The sequence below is a fragment of the Geotrypetes seraphini genome, chromosome 1 (genome assembly GCF_902459505.1).
Source record: "Geotrypetes seraphini chromosome 1, aGeoSer1.1, whole genome shotgun sequence".
Lineage (NCBI taxonomy): Eukaryota > Metazoa > Chordata > Amphibia > Gymnophiona > Dermophiidae > Geotrypetes > Geotrypetes seraphini.
Window position 1 is genome coordinate 185,869,497 of NC_047084.1, and position 23,565 is coordinate 185,893,061.

General features: G+C 42.3%; 1 protein-coding gene across 7 annotated transcripts in view; it reads right to left on the reverse strand.

Annotated features, from left to right (window-relative positions):
- The window catches only part of VEGFC (vascular endothelial growth factor C), a 182,461-nt gene that overhangs the window by 72,760 nt on the left and 86,136 nt on the right, over positions 1–23,565 (reverse strand). The window contains exons 1-2 of one of the 7 annotated variants that reach the window (XM_033942924.1): positions 14,387–14,490; positions 12,178–12,293 (exon numbers count right to left, since the gene is read on the reverse strand). The exons of 5 other annotated variants lie outside the window; for them this stretch is intronic. The gene's annotated coding sequence lies outside the window, so the exon portion shown is untranslated. Of the gene's footprint in view, positions 1–12,177; positions 12,294–14,386; positions 14,491–23,565 lie in introns of those variants that run through there. One more of the 7 variants, XM_033942920.1, reaches the window with a different exon arrangement.

A 23,565-nucleotide genomic window follows, 5' to 3' on the forward strand; every position in this document is an offset into this window, starting at 1 on the left:
AAAAACCAATTAAAACATAAGAATAATAAACAATAATAAAAGAAGTACTAATTCACAAAAACCAAAAGATACCATAGTACACCTGTAAATTGAGCATCATTGAAAATATCATCACTCTTTGAAATAAAGTTAAAAAACATCAATCTGAAAAAAATAAAAATATGCAACACATGAACATGTTGTACCTCATATTGAGATCTATAGCAGTGGTTCCCAACCCTGTCCTGGAGGACCACCAGCCCATCGGGTTTTCAGCATAGCCCTAATGACTATGCATGGAGCAGATTTGCATGCCTGCCACCTCCATTATATGCAAATCTCTCTCATATATATTCATTAGAGTTATCCTGAAAACCCGACTGGCTGGTGGTTCTCCAGGACAGGGTTTGGAATCACTGATCTAAAGTATATCAAAATACAAATATGAAGAACTGTTGTGTCAGACTTATTGTGCCTCATATCAAGTTAACTTTTAATTGGCTTTTATTTTATTACATTAGTGACCCCTGATGCAGGAGGATTGGCACACCGAAACCCAGTACTGTGTCGGATCTTCACTATTTCATGTTTGAATTGAAATAAGCATCACTGATTTGGCTCCAGTGGAAAGTTCATTATCTTGTCCCACTGTTTTCTTCATTTGCATTGAATTCCTGAGTCTGTTTCCTGTTGGACTCTTTGTGGCCTTTGGATATAATGTCAACACCAATAGTAAAGTCTTCCAGTGGACCTACTAAATTCTCCCATAAGAAAATACAGTGGTACCTTGGATTACGAGCATAATCCGTTCCAGGAGCATGCTCGTAATCCAAAATGCTCGTTTATCAAAGTGAGTTTCCCCATAGGATATAATGGAAACTCGCTTTGATAGGTTCCCCCCCCCCACGAGAACCGGCATTGCTCCCCCCGAAGGCCCCCCTGCGATCCGGCCCCCTCCCCCCCGATTGGGCACCCCCCGCCGCGATCCGGCCCCCCCCCACCGACGCGATTTGGCACCCTCCTGCCGTGATTGGGCTACCCTCCCCGCTGCTTCTTACCGTCATCTGGACACCGGCATCGGCATGTCCTGTGCTTGGTGCCGGTGCCCGAAGATCAGCCTCCTCTTCTGCTGGGCCTTGAGCATCTGTGCATGCTCAAGGCCTGCGAGTTCACGTTCTAATAGCCTCTGATAGCCATTCCCACATGTCAGCCTTGGCCAGGACCTAAACTATCTCTCCCTATGATAGCGCAGCTGATCTCTGCTCCACTGCCGAACCACAAGGGAGGCCCACCAGTTCCTCAGAGAAGCCCACACCATGTGGCAGTCAATCTACCGTTCTCTCTGGTGGTTGACCCAGTGCTTTGTCTGCATCAGGCTTTTTTTCCACAACACCATCCACTCTACTCTTTTAGAACAATCACTGACACCAACGAGATTCATTCAACTCAGTCGGGCGAGTTTGCATTTCTGGGAAAAATCTTGGCTAGAGATGGAACCCACAGATTAGGCTGCCATCATTCTTGAAGCTAATTTTTATGGCATATCATACCATTCCTCCCTCCAAAAACCTGAAGTTGGACTGTGCAGATAATTTTCTTTTCTTTTTATATTCATGTGTGCCTGCAGTAGTTGTGGTGTCAGAAGGAAAGACAAAGATTACTAGGCTCCACCAGCAGTAGCAAAAGATGTGTGGTGGTGATGACAGAAAGATTGATAAGATTGGCCAGGGTCTGCCAGAAATGATGAGGGAGATACATAGCAGTGGTGACAGAAAGACTAGCAGGCTTTCCCAGGCCCTGAAATCAGAAGAGGAGCTAGCAGACTATGCAAATGAACAATTACTAGTGGTTAGGCCAGGCCCCACCACCAGAAGGTTCAGATGAGGCACCAAATGAGGGAGGAAGGTGAGTGAGTGAACAGAAAAAAGGGAAAGAGAGTGAAAGCAATAAAGTAATTCCAAATATGTAACTATGTTTCTTCAATGTCAATGCAAGATTTCAATAGTCCCCAGAATTCAGACTTCCGAAATTCAAAGAGAAATGTGGTCCACGTGCCAGGTATATTCTCTCATTTGACCTGGATTTCCTCCAAACATCTGTAATGCTTACTTTCTAAAATTAATGTTCACAGAAAATTAATATCCTAGCTGAGGATTATGTATTGTTTTTACTTGTTATCTGCAAATACTAAAGGTCAAAATATTTAATGCTTGATAGAACTGACAAATAATTGATGGTGTAGCACCCAAATATATCCATTAATACATACACTGTGTTTGGCATAATTACAGTTTTCATCAGTTTTTTAAATTTTAATATTGTTAAAATAAGGATCAACAAAAATTTATAGGCGATACCTTTTACTGGACTACTTAATGAGTGATTTTTGCTATTTTCTGCTTCTCACCTCGTCTGGTTAGGTAGAACCGACGTTTCAGCCTTCATGCTGTGGCTTTTTCAGGATATGCTATGAGGTCTGCAGTTTGTCTTTATATATAGTGAGTTTACTGACCTGACCTGTTGGTGGCCAACAAACTTTCCTGCCAAAATTCAAATTCATGACCAACAGACCTCCCCCCAAGTCAGCAGAATTACAATAATCAAAAAATATCATCACTGACAGTCCTAAAGTTATCCACGGATAAGTAGCTTGAAAAAAGCATGAGATACAACAGCCTTTACCTGAGGCTTGAAAGATAACGTTGAATCTAACACTACCCCTAAATATCTACATTGCTGAAGCACTGGGACAACCACATTGTCCAACAATATTTCAGAGGGGAAAGATGCTAAATTCCTCTCGTGACTAATGCACAGAACTTCTGTTTTGCCACATTCAATTTTAGCTAATTTTGGCTCATCCATTCCTGTATAACCTGGAAACATTCATTGAAGCATTGTAAAGCCTCATCCATCACTTTACCCATCAGAATCAGGAACTGGATATCATCAGCATAGAAATGAAAACTGATACCAAGGTTAACTCCCTGCATAACGGTAACAAATAGATGTTACTCAAAACAGCGGACAATGCAAACCCCTGAGGGACCCCACAATTCAAAGTGGATCAATCAGATTTCTCCTTACTCACCTCAACACAAAACATTCTATTTTCCAGGAATGACCAAAACCAATCTAATACAATCCCTGCTATTCCCATAGCTCAAAATCATGCCAGCAATATCTGATGATTAATTAGGTCTAGATATTCAATGCCAGGCCATGTCCAGGGACCAGCACTTAATATTCAGGTCAGTGGCAAAACCAGGAAGTTAGGAGGGTACGGCTGATATTCAGTGCCATACCCATATTGTTAATTGGGCAAAATTTGGATTGCAATCTAAGTGGTTGTTCTTGCCCAGATAGTTATGTGGGCACAGGTGCTGAATAATTCCAGTACCCAAACAAGTTCCAGGTCTGACCCAACACCAACTCAGACTGCACTGGCTCTATTTAGTTAATGCTGCAGTAGTCAGAGGGGAAATTCAGCATCACTGCTCAGTTAAGCAATGCTGACTATTCCCTCCTGAAGCACCCATGATTTATTTGAACGCGAGTTTCTCTTGCCCGATTAAACCATCTGAATATCAGGCCCATCAAAAATAACTTTATACAAATAATATATCCATGTAAAGTTATGATGGCAATTTTAGTACACAGATGTGAACACACAATTCTGCTGAGAATTTGCAGTCGCTATTCCACTGAATGCCTTACTGATAGACCAGCTGGTCATATCCTTTTTTCTTTTATGCAAATAAACAAGAACTAGAAGTGGCTCTTAGCACATTTATAATGCCTATAACACTAATTAACACATTCTTTTCTTCAGTGCTCAGAGATTACTTGGTTTCAGACCACGGGACAAGTCCGAGCAGATGAACGTCTGTAATTTTCTCCTCTAATCATCGCACTGACTTTTAAATCGTGAAAACATTAAAAAATAGAAGTGTAGAAAACTGCATGAACTTATCTGAAAAATATTAGAAGTATAGGAAGTATATAGCAGATTTTGGGTTCTGACACGTTTCGCGATTCTGCTTCCTCAGAAAACCTATATAACATGTTCAAAAATAAGTCTGTCCAACACAGCCTTCATTTCTCCAAAAACTTTTTTTCTTTTAACCAGACTATATGCCATAGGCAGCTGGTGATTGAACTGTTTGGAGAGGCTAAGGTGAGGTGGGGCATTACCTATGTTAGCAGTAAAAGGAGAATAGGGGCTTCCTCCTTTCATCTATCAGTTGTCCCCTCTTCTCCCCGTGTACCTCTGTTACCGATGGTATCATACACACTGAATACCAATACATTCTTAATACATTCCAGAAAATTGTTTACCAAAATTAGACAATATATTAAACAGAACAGTGTTTTCAGTACTCTAGAAATTAATGCAGGTACTTTAACACTTGGCTCACCACTCTAGCTTACTTCCTGCTGGCCATGTGATGTTCAACAGCACTGTAAGAGAATCTTGTGATTACTTGCAACCAGAGAATGATTTGGCTTTTTTTTGGAAGGTTGTCAAATGATCTCCAGGCTTCTGATCTGCTGGCCTTTATGTTTTATGTATATTAAAATATTTGATATGCCACAAATACTAAAAAGACTATAAGTGGTTTACAATAAAACAAGGCAAATCAAAAGAAAGAAATGCCAGTTAAAGTAGGAAAGGAAAGAACCAATCAAACAAGGTTGCATATACATTCACAACAAGAAGCAGCAATGTGCTACCCTGAACACCTGGCCCCAGGAGCAGCTGGACTCACATGGCAGGTCTACGATAAGGAGGTATTAAATGCTAATTGAAAAAAATTGTGCTTTTAGTAATGATTTGAATTTAGGATAGATCAATTCAAAACAAAGATAAGGGAGAAGGCTATTCTAAAGGAATAGGGACAAATAGGCTGCAGAATGAGTGGAGTCATAGTGTGCTCTCTTAGGAAATGAAAGGACTAATCTATAGGAATCCAGTGAATGTAAGAGTCTGGAAGGTATATACAGAATGGTGATAGAGGCCAAGTACAGGGGTATACCTAAATATAAGGCCTTGAACGTTAAGCAAAGAATTTTAAATTGACATCTATAATGGACAGGCAGCCAATGAAGTCTACTTAAAAGTAGCGTAACGTGATTGTGATATTTGGCCTTACACAAAAATATTGCAGTAGAATTTTGCAATATTTGGAGACAATGAAGCATTGATGCAGAAATTCCACAGTAAACAGAATTATAGTAATAAATACAGTAAATAGTGAAGGTATGGATGGAGGGAAAATCAAGAAGAAAACTTAAGGAATCTATACTTCAAAGCCACTTATGCTCTGCTTGAAGAGTTTGCTGACAAAGGAGGAAGAGTCCTGCATACGAGTATAACCAGGGATTCTTATAATTTAAATGGGATGCAATTTGATAAGGAGAAGAGGGGAAAATAGAAGAAAAGCATATTATTTCAACAGCTAACAGCCTTTTCTAAGTCGAGTTCAAGATAATTTCCTAGAAATGAGTTAAAGAAAGGGGGATAGATAACAGGGTCATGATATTGGAAGCATGGTCTAGGGAGCTTGGGACAAAGGGTTATTGGATGACAAGATGCAAGGAAGGTCAACAAGCTGAGCAGAAACCAGGTAATGGCCAGTCCAAGGAAGTGGGGTAGCTTAAAGATGCAAGATTGAAAAAAGGCAGTATTTTGAATAAGCATTAGGTCAAGGGTATCACCTGCAGAATAAGTAGGAAATCGTATGAGTTGTAATAGATCCACGACACAAAGGAAAGATATAAAAGCAAAAGAACATGGATGGGATAGGATATTAATATGAGTATTAAAGTCCTCAACCACTAAAAGATCAGGAAAGTGAATAAACACATGTGCTATGGTTTGTACGAGTAAGTCCCAACAGAGGATAGTAAGGGAAAAGGAAGTAATCCATAGGGCTAACAGTTCAGGATAAGCAAAATATGATGATGGAAATTCAATAACTGTATACTGTACAGGAAGGTAGATAGCAATACTGCCCCCCTCTCCTAGAACTATAGGCTCTATAGGTGGAAGAAATACTCTGACAGAGAAAGGATTGTTCCCCCTACCTAAGCCAAGTTTCCATGACTGGTGACTAGAGAAAGATCATTAATCAGTGATACTTTCTTCCTTATGGATCGACAGTTAAGATGACCAAAATGTAGTGTGTGTATGGGGTGGGGTGGGGGAGGAACAAGAGCAGGGCAACTGTTCCTTGATACTCACATAAATTTGTCCTTTTCAGTTATGGCTCCTACCCTTTGGCTCTCTCTGCCTTTTTATCTTCGTACAGAAAGTTCATTTCAGACATTTAAAGCTCAACTTAAGGCATACTATTTTTCTCAGGCATTTAGCTCATAGAAGAGTTTGGGCTTACTACTACATACAATACCCTTTTCCCCTAACCTTTTGGTTTTTTCCTGTTTTTAGAATTTATTTTTATTGTATTTTTAAATTTTTCCCTTACGTTTAGAATCTTTATTGTCACAGGGAAGCCCCTATGCCAGTAAATAGTAGCTCAAAGAAGCTAGACAGGAAAAAATAAAATCATTTCTTAAAGCATCACTTCTAACACCTTTAGCCAAGAGCAGGAAATAAACTAAACTAAACTAAACCTTGGGTTTATATACCGCACCATCTCCACGAATGCGGAGCTCGGCACGGTTTACAGGAAGAAAGATGAGAGAGGAACTACAGTGGAGAGATTAAAGAGTTAGGTGTAAAGGGGGAAGGTGAGAGGCCTAAGAGGGGGGAAGTGTTACAGTTTTGAGAATAGCCAGGTTTTTAGGTGTTTGCGGAAGAGTTGGAGGGAGCTTGAGGTTCGGAGAGGGGAGGTGAGGTTATTCCAGATCTCAGTGATTCTAAAGGGGAGGGATGACCCAAGTTTGCCTACATGGGAAATACCTTTTATGGAAGGGAAGGATAGTTTAAAAATTTGGGAGGATCTGGAGGAAGTAGGGGTTGGGGAGTTCCAGGATAGAGGGATAACGGCAGGAAGGATGCCATGTAGGATCTTGTAGGCCAGATAAGGATGTAAATTACAATTATGAGCAGCAAGTTTTCTTTTTGCATTCTTCTAACTCTGGGTTAAGAAAGAGGGATCAAGAAGTGAAAAGGAGCCAACAGTGCTGGAGTAAATGTTCCTAGTGGTGCTGTTCATCAGGTTACTCACAAAAGTAACTGGGGGACTGGTTTAGTACAACACACAGCACCTTCTAGAAATCAGCTCTTTAGAGAACACACCACACCTGATTCTGGTTGCTTGAAGCAGAAGGCAGGCAATCACAGAACCACAACAAGCTGGGAGGAGAATGGAGTGAAGAAAGAAAACCTATCCCCCAGAGCAAGGAGTAACACAGCATAGCTTAAGACACAAGTTAGACCACACTCTAATGTTGACAGTAATATGTTTGATATTGAGATGACTGATGACTTCCTGGCTGATTCACCTGAAAGCATTGAAAATATATGGCCAGAGGAAGAAATTGTGTTTGAGGAAGCTAATGCTGAAACAGAGGATTATGTAATGGAGATAGGCGGTGTTTAAGTTAAAGCTGTGCTAGGACCTCGCAAGAACAGTAAACTTGAATTTAAAGCAATTACAAGTTTTGGCAGGAAGGTTAAGTTTTGCCTCTGTCTGTTGAACTGAGTTTTGATGCCTAAGGAAACTAAGTTCTAGGTGTAGTTTTGCCAGAACCAGAAACCTTTTTTGTGAATGCTCTCACTGGCAGAGTGAGGAGAATTAAAAGACAAGTTTTTTTTTTTTTTTTCTGAGCTGTGTCAGTTATTTCTACACAGCCAAGCAGTGACCTCTGATTGTGGTACTGGCCTGTGGGTCCTATTGGAGAGGGACCAAAGCCATCGGTCAGTGTGGAAGGAGGTCACTTTCGCCCCCGAGTTTAGCTACTTGGAAAACTCACCAAGTAAGCCAGTACAGGCATTGCGTGCAAGTGAATAACTGGGCTGAAATTTTGCTAAAATTGATACAATGTGTTCCCAGTCTGGAAGTGTTGTACCCAAATGGAAGAGAAATAAGACGGAAGACCTTCCTTAGGGTAGGCCCAGGCCTATCCTGCCTATGTGAAAGCCATTTGTTTATTTGGTTTGAATCATAATCTGGACTATGTAAATTTTGGAATTGAACTTAAGTACTGAACAGCATTGAAAGAAACTGTCTGGGTCACTTATGAAGTGAAACCCTGTGAATGGAAATCACATTTTTTGGAATTCTTGAATTATGTTTGCTTGAGTTCTGATGATCAGTTTGGACTATGCTCATGTGATCTACTGATGAGAATATTTTGTTCTCTTTTCCACTTTGCAATAAAGACTGCTTGAATCTAATTCTAAAGAAACTGTGCAACTTTATAGTCATCACGTAATCTATCACTCCAAATGGCTGAAATCTGCTTGGTCAGCACCGTGTGCTTCGAGCTTGCTGGTCATACCTGCGTGGGCATGACTGCGCCCGGTGACAGTATACACATAATCATGAAGGGTATTACAAGCAGAACAAAAGAAGTTATCCTGCCGTTGTATCAGGCGATGGTGCGCCTGCATCTGGAGTACTGCGTCCAATATTGGTCGCCATACCTAAAGAAGGATATGGTGCTACTCGAGAGGATTCAGAAGAGAGTGACGCGTTTGATAAAAGGTATGGAAAACCTTTCATACGCTGAAAGATTAGAGAGACTGGGGCTTTTCTCTCTGGAGAAGCGGAGACTTAGAGGGGATATGATAGAGACTTATAAGATCACGAAGTGCATAGAGAAAGTGGAGAGGGACAGATTCTTCAAACTTTCGACAACTACAAGAACGAGAGGGCATTCCGAAAAATTAAAAGGAGACAGATTCCGCAAACAACTGAAAACCTGGCTTTTCAGCAAATTGTAGCTCTATCCTTCCCCCCTTTCTCTCCCCCCTACTACACATAAGTTCATGTAATCCTTTTTCTTCTTCTCTACCCACTATTTTAAGTTCTTGTAAACCGTGTCGAGCTCCATTCTCATGGAGATGATGCGGTATATAAACTTAAGGTTTAGATTAGATTAGATTAGATTCAAAACCAATGCTAGGAAGTTCTTTTTCACCCAACGGGTGATGGACACCTGGAACGCGCTTCCAGAGGGAGTGATAGGACAGGGTACGGTATTGGAGTTCAAGAAGGGATTGGACAATTTTCTGAAGGAAAAGGGGATAGAAGGGTATAGATAGAGGGCTAGTATACAGGTCCTGGACCTGATGGGCTGCCGCATGAGCGGACTGCTGGGCTTGATGGACCTTAGGTCTGACCCAGCAGAGGCATGGCTTATGTTCTTATGTTTCCTAATATGACTGCATATTCAGATTTGTTTTCCCTTTATTTTATTTTTTTTTCTTATATATTTTCATTATATTGTAAACTGCTTGGATTTTAATCTTGGTTTTATATTTGTGGTATATCAAATAAATTGAACTTGAACTTGCTATTGCAAAAGCAGGCATAGAACACAGGGCCTAAAAGTAGAGGTTGGGAACAATGGCCCTGGAGCTCTAAAATGAGAGTGTGGCATCCAGAGATATGGGATGGAAAAACACTCTGAACGTTTCATGGACTCAGTAATGACCAAAAGATAGAGTCACAAAAAATATCCTTATTGCCACAGGTACCACAGTTGATTCCTGGAGTTTGCCCAAAGAGCTCAATGAGCTATGAAAGGGACATCTACGTATGTGCATGCTTTTTATATCAATTCATTTTCTATATTTTTTCCTAAAATGAATATTCTGGCTGCACATAGCTGGTCTTAGATGCCCATTTCACCATGCATTTTAAAACAGGCTTTATACTGGCAGATCCTATTCTAAAATACTGTGTTTCCCTGAAAATAAGACCTATCCTGAAAATAAGCCCTAGCATGATTTTTAAAGATGCTCCTAATATAAATCCTACCCCATAAATAAGCCCTAGTTAAGATTGACCACTGAAGCCCCTCCCCCAAATGTTCCCAACACTCCGAGAGTGTGGAGCAGTGGTTAAAACCATCCTGAGGTTGTGGGTTCAAACCCTGCACTGCTGTCTGTGACAAGTCACCTAATCCTCTACTGCCCCAGGTACATTAGATAGATTGTGAGCCCACTGGGACAGATAGGGAAAAATGCTTGAAGTACCTGTATGAAAACCACTTTGAGGCAGTATACAAGTCCCAATCCCTTTCCCTTATTCCTGACACTAGTCCTGCCCGATTCTCTGAAAAAAATCAGACTCATCGATTCAGCAACCCCCACCCCGGTGAGACCTGACATACTTTTGCTCCGAGGCCTCCTAAAGCAGCAGCGGCGGAAGCGCTCTGAACGGGCTGCTTCATGGCCTTCCCCGCTGGGGCCTACCCTCTGCCGTATCACTGATGTGGCAGAGGGAAGGCCCCAGTGGGGAAGGCCGCAAAGCAGCCCGTTCAGAGCGCTGCCACCGCTGCTGTTTTTGGAGGCCTTGGAGCGTAGATATGTCAGTCTCAAGGTGGGAAGGCCAGTGGTTCTGCTGCACAGGGGGATGGGAGAGGCAGAAAGATGCTGCACAAGGGGACGGGTGAGAGGAGAGGAAAGATGCTGCACATGGGAGTGGGGGTGAGGGAGGGGGGAGAAAGGAAAGAGGAAGAATTGGAGTGGAGGAGAGCAAGGGAGAGATGATTATCGTACATGATAAAAAAAAGACATCCCCAGAAAATAAGCCCTAATGAGTTTTTTGGACCCAAAATTAATATGACACTGGGCTCCTTTTACTAAGGTATGCTAGTGTTTTTAGCGCACACAGCAAATTACCACGCGCTACGCTTCTAGAACTAACGCCAGCTCAATGCTGGCGTTAAGGTCTAGCGCGCACTATTCCGTGCATTAAAGCCCTAACATGGCTTAGTAAAAGGAGCCCACTGTCTTATTTTCGGAGAAACATGGTACTAATGCAACATCATCTTGGACATTCTTTCTGAAATATAATTCAGTATTTTCAGTGATGTCTTACCAATATCCTATATACAGAAGAATGATTACCTAGGGTTACCAGATTTTTAGTTGGCAAAAAGAGGACACGCATCCCCCTCCATTCTGCCCCAGCCCCCCCCTCCTGCCCACAGCCCTGCCTCGTTCCGTACCCCGGCCCCACACAAACCTTGTCTCTTTAGGCCGCATCTAGAGGACATCTGCACATGCATGGATGAGACACGTGACGTTACATGCATGTGTTGCATCCGCGCATGCACAGATGCCCTCCAGATGAAGCCCCGAGCTCAAAGCTTTTCAAAACACGGACAAAGTGCTGGGTTTTGAGAAGCCATCCAGATGCCTGGACAATCCTCTAAGAGGATATGTCCAGGTAAATCCGAATGTCTGGTAACCCTAGTTATACCTCTACCTATGCATGCTAGTATCCCTTTGGCTACTACCTTATCATAATTGTTTGGTTATCTTTAGATCATTGTATATGATGCTAAATCTCCTGTCTTTGCTGGTGCACATTAGTATCTCCCCCAGTATGTACCAGTCCAATAGATTTAAGCTTTTTATGATTTGGCCACTCCTCAGGTATTCATTCTAGTCTAGTCTTTGGTTTATATACTGGGCCATCTCCTAATAGCATCATAAGCAAAAAGGTGATATGTTTCTGCTAACTCTTCTATACTATTACTCACAAAAATAATGAACAGAATTAGCCCCAGTACTGAACCCTTTCTGATTTTGCTGTGGGGAGAGGAGATGGCTAGGATCGGCTTACTGCTGCCTTTAATTTTGCAGTGTGTGTCCTGTAATACAATAGTGCTCAACTCAGTCCTTGGGGCCCCAACAGTTGGTCAGGTTTTCAGGATAGCCATAATGAATATAAAATTTGCATATAGTAGAAATGGTGTGTGCAAATCTCTCCTGCACCCTGGGCAAGTCACTCAAAAAACCTTGACTGCAAACCACTTAGATAACCTTGATAGGCAGCATATAAATATCTAATAAAAATTAAATAAATACATTTAGTTTTCTTTCCTCAGGGTTAATTTACAACTATTTACTATTATCTATCACTCAAACGCTAGGTTTACAAATAAAATAGGCCATGCACTTCTCTATACCTCCATACAACAGTACTTGGCACTGGGGAAGGACAAGATAAAAATATAGAACTAACAGGGGCCACAGGTCTGGATAGTAACACTTACATGTTCTTCCTCTCCTTTCCAGAGATCCAAGTAATGAGGCCAGCCAGACTGTTATGCCATCCTCTGCAGCCGAGTTCAAGGATATGCTGGAGATGAAATCCTCCTCAATGATGGAGCTGAAGGAAGAAGAGGAGGAAGCTGAGGAGCATGACCTGGACATCTTCAGCTTGCTCTTCACTGAGACACAGCAGCAAATGCAGGACAAGAGTTCAGAAACCCCTCTGAGTTTGATTCATCCAGTAGCCTGCTTGTTCCAATTCTTCACAACCCTTTATTGGAAAGACCACCTGAGATAATTCCCTTCTCGCCCCTTCAGGACCATGATTTCTTCACAGAATAGGCTTAAATAATACTGTTGAGTGAGCTCAACAGAAAAAAATAAATAAAAGTATCTGAAAATATTCCTGGCATTTGAACCTAAATATCTCTAAAGAGCATGTTGGGCTGAACCTACACACAGAACAAGGAGAAAATATAGTTTCTTTGATGCTTGAACTAGGCAACATACTAAAGCAAAGATACCATATACACAATAGCATCTCTTTCTAGTCACTCAACCAAATATATACGGACCCTTTTCAAATAATTTGAAGGTACTCATAAAGGCATTTTAGGGTTACAGACCCATCCCAGCCACCTTTGATTCAGGAAAAAGCTAAATTCATATCATTTATATATGCAGATGATATTATTGTTCTCATTCCTTTTCCGTGCTAGTTAGTTCATATTACATTAAAACAAAATTATTGCATGAAGTTGATAGAGATTTAGATGTTAAACTTAAATTGAATAAGGTTAAAACTAAATTATGTTTATTAAATCATCCTAATATGAATTATGAAACTAAAGTATTAACCATAAATAAGTTGGATTATCCACTGGTTAAAGTAATAAGAATATTAGGAGTTCATTTTGATCACAATCTTTCACTATTACCTCAGACCAACTTGTTAATAAAAAGTATTTTGATCTTTTATGGAAATTTAGAAGGATTAGAAAATACTTAGCTAATTATCAATTCTGCCTATTAGTACAATCTTTAGTTTTGTCTCAATTGGACTATTGCAATGTCACCTTTATAGATTGCCCTAAATTTATAATTTAAAAAACTCTCCAAATGCTACAGAATACAGCCATTAGATTAATCTTCAGATTGAAAAAAAAGTGATAAGATTACAGCTCTCCCTCCGTATTTGTGGGGATTAGGTGCAGAGCCAGCCTGCAAATAGGGAAAAATCACATATAAGTTTTTGGGCCGGCTCTGACCCACCCCCACCTCCCTCCTGCATTCCCAGACCTTATCTGGTGGTCTAGCAGTGACGTGGGGGAGGAACGATCTTCCTATGCACCTGCCCCGTGCCAAACCATCATCAAAATGGCTGCTGTGAGTTCTCATTATAGTCTTACCAACTAACCAGTAATCTAATTTTTAAAGTTTCAAAAATGACCTAAAGACCTATTTCATGAATTTGTTACTAATAATTCCTAAATATTGTAACACTAGTTTTTAATTTGTATCACCATAATTACTTATGTAAACCTTTATGAACTTCATGGTATTGTATTGTGTTTATGTATGTATATATATATAGCAAATTTCATGGCACTTTCGTACAAGGTAAGTGAACACAGGAACAATGCACAACTCCCCCTCCCGAAGAATCTGTTGTATAGCATTGGGTTAAAGCCATAAAGCCAACCATTGAATGAATTATTTAAAATGTGCAGTTATAGATCATGTTCCTCCTCCTGGTGATAGGAGAACTTTATTGTTGAGAAAAGAATAAGAATGAATCTTTCTGTTGAACTCTGAGGAACCACATGGGCTTAATTCCAAGATAAAGAGATGTCATTTCATTTAGAGAGTCGCTTCTTACAGCAACTTACATCAAATATCAGTTTCCTATCTTCCCCTGAAAGACTTGTTTGTGTTTCTAAGACTACTGCTTAATAAAGCTGTTTGGTTAAAAAAAATCTATAACTGGAAGTGAGGTCACCAAACTTGCTATGTGTCTCTAAAGCAGCAACCTAATAAAGTTACTGTATTTTGTTTTGAAAAAAATTATAATTGGAAGTGAGGTCACCAAAGCATATAAAAGAAGGCGTCTGGAGTAGGCAGTCTGGAGTAGGAGCATGAATATATGACGGCAATAAGTATGTTTAGCATCAAGAGAATTCAGTAAGTTACAAAGACAAGAAGTTTTCTTACATTACATTTCTTTTATAGATTCGGTCTCTTAAAATCCTGAAACAGCCTGTTCGTGAAATGCTGGCTACTGTCAAAGGACCGTTTCTTGCAGTTTACTGCAGCTGGGAAGATAAGTTTGACTAATTTTCAATTGCACAGTGTTAAGCTTTTATGACAAACTGATATAAACATTTGTGCATCGCAAAGTTTGTGAAATTGATAGATATGACCATCTGAATGTGCATTGTGGAGTTTTTGCATTGCATTGCATTGTTGAAGTTTTTTTGCCTGTAACATTAACTTACCCTTTTAAGTTAGAGGGTAACTTCCATTGAGGGGGGTTCTGAGGCTTCTTTCTCCAGTTTAAATAACAGCAGAGTGTTTGTATATTAATTACTAGTGCTGCCCAATTCAGGAAAAAAATTTCGATTCGATTCTATTCAGCCTATTGAATCGATTTTTTTCTATTCGATTCGATTTGCCTGGCCAATTGGGTGTTTGTTTTTTTTTTCAAACATCCTGGAGGGTTTATTTTATAGCCTTTTCACCCCTTTTATAGCCTCTTCACCCCCTTTGCCTTCTCCTAACCACACTGGCGCTGTGGTGTAAACAAAATAAACAAGAAAAAAGACTTTTCCTCTCTGTTAAATCCTAGCTCACGATTGCGGTCTAACACCAGCTCTGGCAGTAAACACGTTTCAAATCTGACATATTGTAATCACAAAACAGAAAATAAAATTATTTTTTCTACCTTTTGATGTCTGGTCATTATTCAAATCTTGTTGGTCCCAGGCTCTGGTTGTCTTCTGATAACTTGCTTGCCAGGGTCTCCTTCTTTCTCCGTGCTAACCATCCATCTTCTGTCTCTGTCCTCCCCTTCCGTTTCCCTTCCCTCCCCTGGAGGGCTGGCATCTTTCCTTTTTTTCGTCTCCATCCACAGATCCACCTTTTCTCAACTACCCTTTCATCCAGCATCTCTCACTCCTTCCCCACCACCCCAGGGTCCACCATCTCTCCCTTTATTTTCCCAACTACCCTCCTATCCAGTATCTCTATCCCCCCTCCACACCATCCCTTGTGTCCAACTTCTCTCCCTTTCTGTTCCTTCCCTTCCTAAAGCCCATAGTCCACCATCTCTCTCTCTCTGTTTTTAGACCCATTATTTCTTCCCCCCCAAAGTTCGGCATATGCATGTCTCTTTGAACCCCCCCTTCCCTCCCTCCCTCCATGTACTTCTACATCAGGGCACCCTTCCCCTGAAGGTCTGCCCCCCCCACTGAAGGCCTGTGCCACACCTCCTGAAGGCCTGTCCCTCCTGAAGGCCTGTGCCACACCCCCTGAAGGCCTGTCCCTCCTGAAGGCCTGCGCCACACCCATGAAGGCCTGTACCACCCCCCCTGAAGGACTGCACACCCCCCTTTGAAGGCTTGCACCCCCTCCTGGAAGGCCTGCGTGTTCCCCCTGGCCTCCCGCGCACCATTTACTTACTAGCAGCAGCCTGCACAGAAGATCGCTGGTGAAAACAATCTCTTCAAGCTGCTATAGGTCTTCGGAGCCGTTTCCTCTGCCGCGATCCTGCTTCTGATGTCAGAGGAGGGGCAGGACCGCAGCAGAGGAAATAGCTCCGAAGACCTATAGCAGCTTGCAGAAATCACTATCACCAGCGATCTTCTCTTCAGGTTGCTGCTAGTAGGTAAATGGTGCGCGGGAGGCCAGGAGGGAAGCCGGACATCAGTAGGAGGCCAGGGGGGAAGCCGGACACCAGCACTTCCCAACTGACCCTCCCCCCTCACCCTCTAAAGCAGGTGTGGCAGCGACCGGCCAGCAAGAGGCAGCACTGCCGCTCTTGCTTTAGTGGGCGAGGGGGGTCAACTACCGAATCGGGAGGTTGATTTTTTTTGGTTTAAATCGATTTGAATCGATTCACCCGAAGTGAATCGGTGAACCGATTCGAATCGTGAATCAGGCAGCACTAGTGCTTAGCGCCAATTCTATAACTGTAATAGCTTAGGCACAAAATCACGTCAACATGCCAAAGTATAGAAATGGCCATTTAAGCCAGTTCAATGGCTGATATAAGTTGGTGCTCCTTAAGTGCACCATGCTACGTGGACTGCTGATAAGCTGTGCATGTCATTTAGCAACACTCCCATGGTCCGAACACGCTCCATCTGGGTGTATGCCCCCTTGCAGTTACACACGAAGGGGGAAATTCTATAAATGGCAGCTAAAAAATAGGCACTAAAAAGCACTATTCTATAAGCTATATTTGTGCTTAAAGTTTTATAGAATAGTACTCATGCCCGAGAAATATAATTAAATTTAAGCATGGTCATTTGTACCAATGAAAACATGGTGCAAATTCCTGCACCTAAATTTAGTCATGGAGGCCCTAATTCCGTAATTACATACACTTAATTTAAAAGAACACCCCCGATCCACCCATTTGAGCACCCCCTTTTTTGACTTGCACCTAAATTTATGCACGTTTCCCTTAATTGATTCTAATTCATTGAAACATAGAAACTTGACAGCAGATAAATGACAAAGAGATCCCAAGTATCCATGCTTTCTTGAATTCAGACAAAGTGTTTGTCTCCACCACCTCTACCGAGAGACTATTCCATGTATCTACCACCCTTTCTGTAAAAAAGTATTTCCTTAGATTACTCCTCAACCTATCATCTATTAACTTCATCCCATGCCCTCTCACTCTGGAGTTTCCTATTACATGAGACTGTCCTCAAGCATATTTATGTAAGTAAGTATGTAAACGTATCTATCATTTCTCCCCTCTCCCAACTTACCTTCAAAGTATACATATTGAGATCTTTGAGTCTGTCTAAAAGGATGCAGAAGATGAAAAAGTGAGGCAAACTGGAAACAACCACAGCAATCACAATCCTCACTTGTTTGGGTCATTTACAGGATGGCAAGAGAACTTACAAAGCCATTCATCCAGCTTTGGCTCATCTGATTGCCTCCTCTTTAAATGCAGCTTGCTTGCCTGGTACTGTATTTCTTACTATTACTTTTCAAAAATAAATACTAAACAACAGCAATTCATTTTTTACTCATCCATTTAATGCAGTGTCTCTAGCAAGCCCCGACGGGACCCGTTTTGCACACAAGGGCTTTTTCAAGGGTTCAGAAAGCTCTCATTCAGCGTCCTTCCTCATTTAGTGCAGACTAACTCTAGCCCTAAATGAGGGAGGACGCTGAATGAGAGCTCCTTTCTGTACCCTTGAAAAAGGCCTTGTGGGTGAGCTTGTGGTAAAAGCGGATAGCGTAGCTGGTTTTAAAAAAGGTTTGGACAAATTCCTGGAGGAGAAGTCCATAGTCTGTAATTAAGACATGGGGGAAAGCCTCTGCTTGGAACATAAGAACATAAGAATTGCTGGTGGTGGGTCAGACCATTGGTCCATCATGCCCAGCACTCTGCTCATGCAGCGGCCCTTAGGTCAAATACCATTGACCTAACTGAGTCTAGCCTTACCTGCATACGTTCTGGTTCATCAGGAACTTGTCTAACTTTGTCTTGAATCCCTGGAGGGTGTTTTCCCCTATTACAGCCTCCGAAAGAGCGTTCCAGTTTTCTACCACTCTCTGGGTGAAGAAGAACTTCCTTACGTTTGTACGGAATCTATCCCCTTTTAACTTTAGAGAGTGCCCTCTTGTTCTACCTTGGGAGAGGGTGAGCAACCTGTCTATCTTCTAAGTCTATTTCCTTCATTATCTTGAATGTTTTGATCATGTCCCTTCTCAAGTCTCCTCTTTTCAAGGGAGAAGAGGCCCAGTTTCTCCTCCAGTCCCTTAACCATTTTAGTCGCTCTTATTTGGACCCTTTCGAGTAGTACTATGTCTTTCATTATGTTCGGCAACCAGTGCTGGACACAGTATTCCAGGCGGGGGTGTGCCATGGCCTGGCACAGCGGCATGATAACCTTCTCTGATCTATTTGTGATCCCCTTCTTAATCATTCCATAGCTTCCAATTCCCCCATCTTATTCCTTAGGCTCCTTGTGTTCGTATACATACACTTGATTTTGCGGCCTGTTATTTTCTTGCATTTCCTTTCTTCTTGTGTCCCTTACGATCCGTCAGGATTTCTGTCTTGCCTATGATCCGGTGAGTCTTCCCTCCTTCCTGCACAGTATCCTCTAGGAATACCGTTTCCCGAACCATCGACTCTTGGTCCACTGTCTGCTTTCTCTTTCTTCCTAGTTTAAAAACTTCTCAATTTCTCTCTTGATGTTGCTTGCAAGTAGCCTCGTTCTGTCTCCGCTGAGGTAGAGTCCATCCTTCCTGTAAAGCTTGCTCTTCCCCCAGAAAGTCGTCCAGTTGCGCACAAAGTGAAATCCTTCTTCCTCACACCAGCACCTCATCCATGCGTTGACTGCTTGCAGCTCCGTCTGCCTCTTCTCGTCGGCCCTGGGTACTGGCAGGATCTCTGAGAACACTACCCTCGGCGTTCTGGTCTTAAGCTTCCCTCCTAGCATCCGGAACTGGTCTTTCAGTCCTTCCCTGCTGTAATTCCTGTTGCTCACATTGTTTGTTCCCCACATGGATCACCACCACTGTATCTTCCTCTTCCACGCTGTCGATGATCCTGTCAATACGGCTCACTATATCTTCCAACTTGGCTCCTGGTAGGCAGGTCACCAGCCGATCCTGTCTTCATTCCGCTATGTGGCTGTTGACTTGTCTGATGATGAAGTCCCCCATGACGACTGCTGTCCTCTCTATATTTTCTTGCCTCTTTAGCTGCAGGTCCATGTCCCTATTGTATGATCATCTCTCCAGCCGTAGGTCCGTGTCCTCTGTGCACTTCCATCTTCCGTCATCCTGGCGTTGTCTTGCACCGGACTCGTCTTCCTGTGGGCTACCTCCGCTGTTTCCTGGTCTCACTGCTGCGTCACCTATTTCTTCATTGTGGTTGTCCTCCAGGTGGTCCTCACTCACTGTAGGTCTATCTTGGCAGCTCCACTGTTGTTGGTGATTTTCCACAGCCTCCCTGTATGCCTGCTCAATGAATTTCTCTAACTCCCTGACATCTTCCCTCAACGGTTTCTTTTGTCATGAAGTTTTCTGCCTCTCTCTCCTCCTCTTCCACTGCTCGAAGTGCTTCTAGTTCCAGTATTCTGCCCTCCAGGAGTCTGACTTGCTTCTTCAGGCCCTCCAGTTCCTCACATCGAGTGCATACATAAGACTATCTCCCAGAGGGGAGGTAGTCATACATATGGCAAACAGTGCAGAAAACTGGGTAGCTCAACATCCTGCTTCTGTCTGCTGCATCCATTGCTGTTCGCTTGCCAGTCTGTCGTCTGAAGTGGCTTCTCCTTGTGTAGGAATCTGTGTAGCATCCTTGGTGTTACTATGAAGTCCTTTTCTTGATTTTAAACCTGCTAGCCCTGTTGCTTGTGTGTGTCCTCTGTGTCTGCTGTGATTGCCCTCTGCTACTACTGTGTTTGTTTATATACTGCTTGTCTGTCCTGTTGCCCTTGTGATACTTGCCTGTGTAGGTGTCCTTTCCTATCGTTTCTTCTTTGCAGTGCTCGTCTCTTCTTAAGACCCTTCGCAAAGGCACGCTTGCTAAGGTGAGCGCCCTTAATGCTCGCCTTTGATGAGCGCTGAACGACTGAGCACCGTTGGCCCTTCCCCTTTTAAGGGGGAGCTCCGGTGGATGATGTCAGGGGTGGGTGGAGCTACCTTTCGCCAATGTTCCCTGCTCTCTCCTGCCTTCTCTTGCTCCTTCTTCCCCTCTCCTGTTCTCTTCTCTGCTTTTCTTTCCTTCTGCTTTCCTGCCCATGCCTGTTAACTGAGCACCATTGGCCCCTCCCCTTTTAAGGGGGAGTTCCAGTGGATGATGTCGGGGTGGGCGGAGCTACCTCTTGCTCTCTCCTGCTTTCTCTTGCTCCTTCTTCCCTTCTGTTCTCGTCTCTGCTTTTCTCTCCTCCTCCTTTCCTGCCTGCTTGCCCAAGCCTGTTGGCCCCTCTCCTCACTTACTCGAAAAAAAATGGCAACTGGTTAGCAGATTCTCAAAAATGGAACCCAATTAGAAAGAAAGGCAACACTATGGTAAGGAAAAATTATTTCTTATATAACCCATAGGGAATAAAAAACTCACTCATATGAAGTTATTATATCAGCTACTGTATAAAAATCACAATATAAATGTGAAAATAAATGATATGCAGATGGTCCTCAGTATTCACAACTCCATCGGCCAATGCCAATGACTCCTGTTGACAATACTTTGAAATATTTTTTGCGAACACCCCCACAGGGAAAATTTTTAACCCCTCTCTTTCTTTTTGGTGGTTAATTTATTGTGTTGATTTTTAACACATTTAGCACATTAAACACGGTCCAGGGATGTATCACGCTTATTGAACCCTTTTGGGTTAACAAGCTCTCAACTCTATAATGAGCATTGGCCGATAGAGTTGGGAATACTGAGGACCATCTGCACATCATTTGAGTGGGTTTTTAATTCATTGTGGGTTGTATAAGAAATAATTTTTCCTTACCATCAGCTGGTTAGCAGAGGCAGCGCTATAAGCAGGTTCTTTGCAGCCAGCCCCGGCAGGGCATTTCCTCTGCCACATCACTTCAGATGCAGCAGAGAAAAAGCCCTGCTGGGGCTGGCCATGAGCAGCCTATTTACAGCACTGCCTCTGCTGACCGGCTGCCGCTGATGCTTTGGGTGAAGGAGGGAGAGGGGGTTGGTGGGTCAGGACTGCTTCGGGTGAGGGGGGAGGGGGCCAGGAGGCCAGACCCACGTAGAGGGAGGGGAGGTGCACCAGAATTGTGTGTGTGTGTGGGGGGGGAGGGTCCAGCAAGGTGAAGGGCAGAGGACAGGAGATGAATAAATGCTGGATCAATAAGTGTGTGTGTGGGGGGGGGGGAGCGGGGGAAGAGAGAGAGAGAGAAAGTGACCCAGACCAGAAATGAGGGTGGGAAGGGAGGAATAGTTGCTGGACCTACAAGTAGGGGGGATAATAATAAATAATGAAGAGAGGAAGATGGGAAGGAAGACAAAACTATTTTTAGAGTAACTCTCAGCAATCAGAAACTATAGTTATCTGTGTTCTACCAATCCCCTGCCGGATAACTGAGAGTTCATTATAATAGGTACCAAGTTATTAAAAAAAGGGGGAAGACCTTTTTATCTCCATTGGTAAGCATCTGTATCTTTTTCCCCTCTTTGCATCAGTCCCTATATATGATATGATAGGAGAAGAAGGGCTGGATTAACGAGTTCAGTAAAGATTATTTACTCTCTTCAGACTATATCAAATCTCCCACTCCTATTCTTAACCCTGAAAGCTACCTGGGATAGGAGGAATTGAATGAAGAAGGAAGCAGAAAAGTTTCTCTACAGGGCACTGACTAATACAGCTGAGGTAACTGTGGCTAAGAATAATATAGAATGACACCAGCATCTGTCAATTTATTAACCTTTGAATTTATGTTATTAGCAATACCATAAATATTTTCCTTTGTTTTTCTTTCAGCCATTTAATATATTAGTTTGATATGTATGTGACGTCAGCATGCTGACCTCCGCACATGCGCAGAGGCCCTCCAGATGCAGCCTCGAGCTCGGGGCCTTCCAAAACCTGGACAAACTGTGGAGTTTGAGGAATCTCTGCAAACACTTGGACAGTCCTCTAAAAAGAGGACATATCCAGGTTTTCCAGTACATCTGGTAACCCTAGGTTTGGGAGGGGAAAAAAAGGGAGGAAAGCACCAGTACTATATCCTGGTACTTTTCCCATGTCATAACATTGACAGGGGAGGCACCAACAGGTAACCAAGTTTCAAGTTTTATTATTTTTAATATATTGACCATCAACAAGTATCTAGCCGGTTTACAATGCTAAAATAAAATAAAAGGGGAGAGTGAACGTTACAAGACATTTTACAAAGACAAACATGAACGTGGGGATAAAAGGGAAAAAAGGGGGGGGTAGATAATTGCATCGTTTTATTAAAAAAAAAAAAGTGAAAAGAAAAGGGAGGGGGTGGGGATGTAACATTAGGGATGGTGTCACTTCTTAAAAACAGTTGGCGGACTTTTGCGAATGAGAAATTTAGAAGCTGTGGAATGCATCTTGGAATAAGAACGTTTTTAGTTTAGTCGTTAATTTGTCAAGAAGATTTTCATGATGGAGTTGAGATGGCAAGGCATTCCATAAAGTTGGGGCAACTACAGAGAAGTTGGTTTTCCTAGTGTAATAGAATTCTTTGATGGAGGGGACAGACAGTAAGTTCTGATCTGCTGATCTCAGAGTCCGGGAAGGGCAGAGAGGGACGATGAGTTTGTCCAGAAAAAGAGTGGAAGATGCGAGAGTTTGATTTTAAAGACTAGCATTAGTATCTTATAAGTGATACGGTGTGTGACAGGTAGCCAGTGGACTTCTTTCAAAAGAGGAGTAACATGATCATATTTCCCTATCTTATGAATAAGTTTTATTGCTGTATTTTGGATGAGCTGTAAACGCCGTAGTTCTCTTTGGGGAATTCCATTGTATAAAGAATTATAGTAATCTAGATGAGAAATGTCCAATGAATGAACAAGGGTTGTGATAGCTTTAGTTTCGAGGATAGATGTTAAAGAACGGATAAGCCGAAGTTTATAGAAGCAGGTTTTTACGACGGAGCTGATTTGGTCGTGAAAAGTTAAATCTTTGTCTATGATTACTCCAAGAAGTTTTATTTTTGATTCTATTTTTACTGGACAAGATTTTATTCTTAATCGGATAAAAGGATACCACAGGATTTTTTGATGTTAAGGGAGAGTTTATTTTTGTGGAGCCAGTCACTGATTTTGTCCAGTTTGGTGTTAATTTCTTGTATTTCGTAAATGTTTGAGGAATCAACAGGGTGAATGTCATCCACATATGCGAAAATAGTGAAGCCGATGGACTGAGCTAGTGTGAGAAGAGGAGAAATAAAAATATTAAATAGTAAAGGAGGAAGAATAGAGCCTTGTGGGATGCCTTAAGCTTGAACTATAGGTGGTAAGGTTTCCTCTTTTGAGTGAACTTTGAAGTTATGTTCATTGAAGTAAGAGATGAACCATAAGAGGGCTGAACCTGTGATAAGAACATAAGAAATGGCTTCGCCGGATCAGACCCTAGGTCCATCCAGTCCGGCGACCCGCACCCGCGGAGGCCAAGCCAGGTGTTCCCTGT